Raw genomic sequence first — 6000 nt, forward strand, 5'->3', positions numbered from 1 at the left:
ATGGAACTTAGTGGGAGACGGTTATGTACCTCCTCCTACTCCTCCAAATGATCCAACTAAGATTAGGTTATATGGGAACAATGGAGAACCAATAAATGAAATAATAAGTGGATTAGAAAATTCAAAACTTTTGAAGGTGATGCACAGTGGTACTACTAAGGAGATGTGGGAAAAAACAAAATTTATGAAGGAGATGATAAGGTAAAGAAAATAAAGTTGTATAATTTCAAGTGAAAGCTTGAGAATTTGAATGTTTGAGGATGAGGATACTGCAAGCTATATGCTTTGGGTTAATGAAGTAGTAACTAGAAGTAGAGGTATTGGGGTTGAATTGAAAGAAGGTGAAGTTGTGAAAAAGGTACTTAGATCTCTCCCTAAATCTTATAGTCATAAGGTATTTGTAATTGAGTAAACTAAAGACTTGGATAAATATTCATTGGAGAAACTATATGGTGTTCAGACTACTTTTGAGATGAGAGATTATGGTAAAGATTATCATAAAAGAGAAGCTACATTCAAAGTCAGTAAAAAGGAAGAAGATGAACCCGATGATCAACTTGATAGATTTGATAAAGTTGAAGAAAATTTTGTGAGAAGATTGAAGAAAGGAACCAACAAGTACAAAGGTAAGCTACATTTCAAATGTTTTAATTATGGAAGAATTGGTCATTTTGCATCTAAATGTACCTTTAGAGAATCAGTATATAGCAATAAGAGAGAGAAGTTCAAGATAAGTTTGTATTCCAAGGAACACAACTACTCCTCAAAAGATGAGGACCCTAATCATGATTGTAGAATGCCCATTGTTCTACCCATTTGATTTACAAAGTTTTAACCCACACGTGAAAGAAATGCATTGCCAAAATACAAGTAATAAAAAATTTCCAATTTCCATATCAATAATCAAAGTGCATATTTGAAATAAAACTCATTTCAATTTTTTCATTGCATCGTAAAGTATGTACACTATCATATTCATAAACATATGAAAGTATTTGCATTTTTCCTTTTCAAATTTCCATTTACTTTAGTAATATTTGAATACATACAAAGCTTCTATGAGCTTAATGAAACATAAGAGAAACAAATGGTCCAGATGTCCTTGCTAGCATACATCCTCAAATATTGGTTTCCAACTGCACGAGGAAGAGCATTACTCAAGCGCTTTTCCACTCAACCAAGACTTTACAATCCCTTGTGCCTCTTCTAATCGAAGCGACCCAACCTTTCATCAAAGAGTTTGGTTTGGTGACCTCACAATAATAGCCTTATGAAAATAGTGTTGTGTCCTACATAAATAGAACTACCATACATTGGCTACAACCTACATGTATGACATTCCCTGTCTAGTATGTAAACCTAGATCATAGTGAATTGATAGTGTAGACAGTGGAAACCTACACTACTTTGGCCAAAGAATTCATCACCCAATAATTCGAGTGAGAGTCGTATGTTCACCCACTTTATTGCCCTATTTGGTAAACTAACCATTTATACTAAACCCATATCATTCCCATGAGTTAATAATAGAATGACTAACTAGGCTATTCTCATCCACAGATATACCTAACCCTAGGATTAATCAATTTAATCATTCCTATATACTAAGAAGCATATCATAGCATAGTACTAACTTAGCTAACACTTACATAAATCTATTTATAAATATTAACAAGTTTCTATCCACACAAGAACTCATATACTACAACTAAAACCATTTCAAACATTGCTAAATTTAAGCTCATGCAATATCATATAATATATCTCAATATAAAAGAAAGGAAGAATCATCACGCCTATAGTATAGCTACCATGCAATACCGATTCCTTCCTCCAATTACGCTAGCTTCACAACTTATCGACTAGTAAATAAATTCCCAAGCTTTCAATAATAGCATCTAGCTTATTCCCTCACAACAATTGAACTATTTTCTTCTCCCAATGAAGAACAATGAAAACAAGAATAATAAGAAAAATGAAAAAGAGATTATGGAGATAGGTTTGGGGGCCTAGCTTGATTGATGAGAGCTTCCAGTGGTGAAGCATGAGGTCATGAGGTCTAGTCTCCCCCCAGCCCACGTGGTACTGGAGGACGTGTCGCACCGACATCACTAGTCATGTTAAAAAGTTTACCCAACGCACTGCATTTCATAGGGGGATGATATACTCGATTCTTGTAGTCTAAAAAAAGAGAGATTATGGAGACGAAAATATGAGAATGAGACGAGATGATCTATGCTCCAAGAGAGCTCCTCTATTTTACATAATTTTGAGAGACACAATGCTATAATTAAGTTCTCTAAATTGCCACCAGTCTCCCTCTTATTGCCACCACTCTCCCTCTTATTGCCACCACTAAGCTATGTGGCTTATCTTCTAATTACAAAGTCACCACATAACCAGTCCTACGAAATACTACTTTGAATCATTCGTAATATTATACTTACTCAAATATGATTAATTATCTTAACCATCACCTAAATAACTTAGACTTCTATCCCTAATTACCACATACTAATCTACCAAGTCTTCCCACGCTAATGATTGTAGAAGTAATATGAGGAATAATTACATGGGCAATAACAATGTTATGACCTCTCATTCTTTATATGGTTATTGCACTACACATGCAACATGTTTGGTCATAGGACTATTGATTGTAGATTTAATGTGAGGATAAGTGATTATGCTCCACAACATAGTCCTACCTACTATAATTGCAATAAAGTAGGACACATTGCAAGATTTCACAAGGGGAAGACTGTAAGATCTTTTGCTCCATAAAAGAAGGTTGATCCAATTCAGTAAAAGGAGATAGCTAAGACATGGTAAAAGAAGGAAGAGAATGAAGTAAAGGGTGGTTTTATATCTATGCCTAATATAGAGGAATCCTCCAAAAATTAAAGGAAAGGATAGGGTTAGGGGGACTTATTTGATGCATATATTTCATCCCCCCAAAGTTTGGAGGCTTCCTTTTGGGAAGCTAACAATTCCGGATGTGTTTAAGAGATGCAAATTTGCATTGAGATGATGATAAAAATAAGAAGACAAGCTTCTGAATGGAGTGGAAAGAAAAAAAAATGATTCAAATGATGTTGCAAATGTTAGATTGTGTAAGAAACATAGCATATGCTATGGATGAGGCAAACATTGAAGGATAGCATAGTGGAATATGATGAACCTATTCATATCATGTAAGTGCCATAAATATGTCAAAGAATCTAGTGGTGCATTCAAGGACTAAATATATTTTTATCCCATATAGTTTCCTAAGAAAGAAGGTTGAAGAGAAATAAATTGAATTGGAGTGGGTATCTCAGGGACAAGCTAGGAATTATTCTCCCTCTTCCTAACTAAATGCATAAGTTGGTGCATCTAACAAGGGGGAGATCCAAGGTATATTGTTTCTCTTCGGGATTGATGTGGTTTGTCACTCATGGAGAGAAGGTAGTTCGTTGGTTGTTGCTGACAGGGGGAGCATGTGTAAGAGAGAAAGAATGTGAATGATTGACATATCAATGGATAGAATGCAGATGAATATTGAGAAAGGGGGATAGACAAGTGCAGAGAGAAGATAATATAGATGTGAGAGTGCAAGTGACTATCCTATTAGTTGAGATAAAGCACGCATATTTTAGTGAAGAGTTTTTCCCTTTGTCCTTGATGTCAAAGGGGGGGAGAAAGTGAAAAAATGAGAGAAAGTACATATGAGCAATGTATTGTTGTGTGAGTGTTTCCATCAATGACAAAAGGAGAGATTGTTTGCAATTATTGTCATTGATGACTAGGTGTTATCATTTGTGTCAACCCTCAACTTGTTGTTCATCGATGACTAGGTGCTTCATTGATGTCAACCCTCACCTTGTGATATATTCAAAGTTGTGTTGAGAGTGTTGTCTCTAATGTTTCATAAGTAGATACGTAGAGATGTTTCTAAAGTACAAAGAGGTTATTTGTTGTAGATGTCCACCTTCTTGGTGTTTGATGTCTACACTAATTATGTTGAAATGGTACTTATGATGATGTGGTATGTTGAAGAAAAATGATGGTTGTGTAGCTAGGAAATTTGTTATAATCATCAAAGCCTAAATTAGGTAACCACAAAACCTAACAAGCTATGAAATTGATCATAATACATTCAATAGAAGAATGAAGGATGAGACATTTAAACAAAATTCAAACCATCACAAATTTCTCCATTCATTGGCCTCCATTGTTCTTCTTTCACCTTCAAACTATGTGGATGTCACCTACAAAAGCAAGTGATTGCAAGAAAGTGATTTGAAAGCGACATCATAAGATTACTCGAAGCGTGGTTATTTTGATGAAGAAAGGAGTGCTCAATTTATAGACCCATTGATTAGGAGCAAAAAATGGAAACAAATAGGAAATTTAGCATGATTGTGACAAATTTGATGACAAATTGCTATTTGAAAATATGACAAAATGAGAGCAATTTGTGCTCATCAATCATGACATGATTGAGAGGGAAAATGGCTACTTGATTTATGAAAAATTACCCACAAAATTTTCCCATTGATTGAATGAAAAATTTGAGAGAAAATAGCCTCATGACTTATGAAATGATTGAGCACAAAAAGGGGAGCTAATTAGCGGAGAAAATTGGGAGGGAAAATAGGGAGGGAATTTGAAATTCAAAAAATTAGTAATTAGGTGGAAAAAGGAGAATTAGGAAATTAGAAAAAATAGGAAATAGGAATTAGGTGACATTAATAATACTCACATTTATTAATTAACTCACAAAAGACTAATTAGCCAATTAAATAAAGTATTTAATTGTAACATGAAAGACTTAGGAAAAATGGAATTAACTCATTTAACCTAAAGAAGAAAAAAATGTTAGTAGGATTAAATGAATAAATCATTAAACCCTAAGAGGAACTATGTCATGACAAAATTAAATCCAATAAATGATAAAGACTGCAATCGAAGAGACAGAATGACAAATATTTGATAATGACAAGAAACCGATCTTGATTGATTGATAAAGATCAATGACAAGTTGATCAATATTGACAAAAGGACCAAATTGATAGATGACAATTGATAAAGGATCGATGATTAATCAATCCAAAATTGATAAATATTGATGATGGATTGAGATCGATGGTGAATCGATCAAAAATTGATAAAAATGTTGATTTGATGAAGGTTGACATGATACTAAGATTGGCAAAGACCGATGATGAATCGATCACAAATTAACAAGATTGGTTGATAACTGACAATTGAAAGAGTATCCAAAATTATCAAAATTGATTGAAGGTGATTGAAAATTTCTCAAAAATGATTGAAATCTAGGAAAAAACCCTAATTCGACACCAATTAGGATTGACTATGTCCAATTGACATGACAAAATTGATCACGACCAATGATTGCAATTTAGAAATAATAACCTTATTCAAAATGTGAGAGATTGGAATCAAATAGAAAATAAATGCAAAGGAAAGACACAATGCCAATAAACAATGAAAATTGAATGCGTGACATAGAGGAAATGTCAATAAGATGCGAAAACCCTAAAAGAAGGTCATGCAGACATGATAAAGTATGGCGCCACAAGTGTTGACAATTTTTTAGATGCCTAGATTTTGCCCCTCTTTGAGACAATGAGATTATGAGAACTGTTTCAAAGAAAAATCAAGAAATATGCCCCAAACGACGATAAGGTATATGTATAACCCCTCAAGGAATTGGCCAGAAAAGAAGCCAATTGATCGATAATGACGACAAAAAACCATTGGTTTGAATAGACTGAAAATTGGAAATCGAATGCACAAGATACAAGCATGACAAGGGACAAAAGACCGCGACCAATACAACTTGGGAGAGGTGCACACCCATCTAAGCAGTTGGAAAATCAATAAAAGGAGATGGGAAAGGTGAAAAAGGGTCATTTTCACTTGCGAACTTGAGAAATTTTGAGCTCTGGACAAAGGATATTGCAGAAGAATGGCGAGCATTCCATTGGCGGACCA

This window comes from Cryptomeria japonica, chromosome 10 (genome assembly GCF_030272615.1).
Source record: "Cryptomeria japonica chromosome 10, Sugi_1.0, whole genome shotgun sequence".
NCBI lineage: Eukaryota > Viridiplantae > Streptophyta > Pinopsida > Cupressales > Cupressaceae > Cryptomeria > Cryptomeria japonica.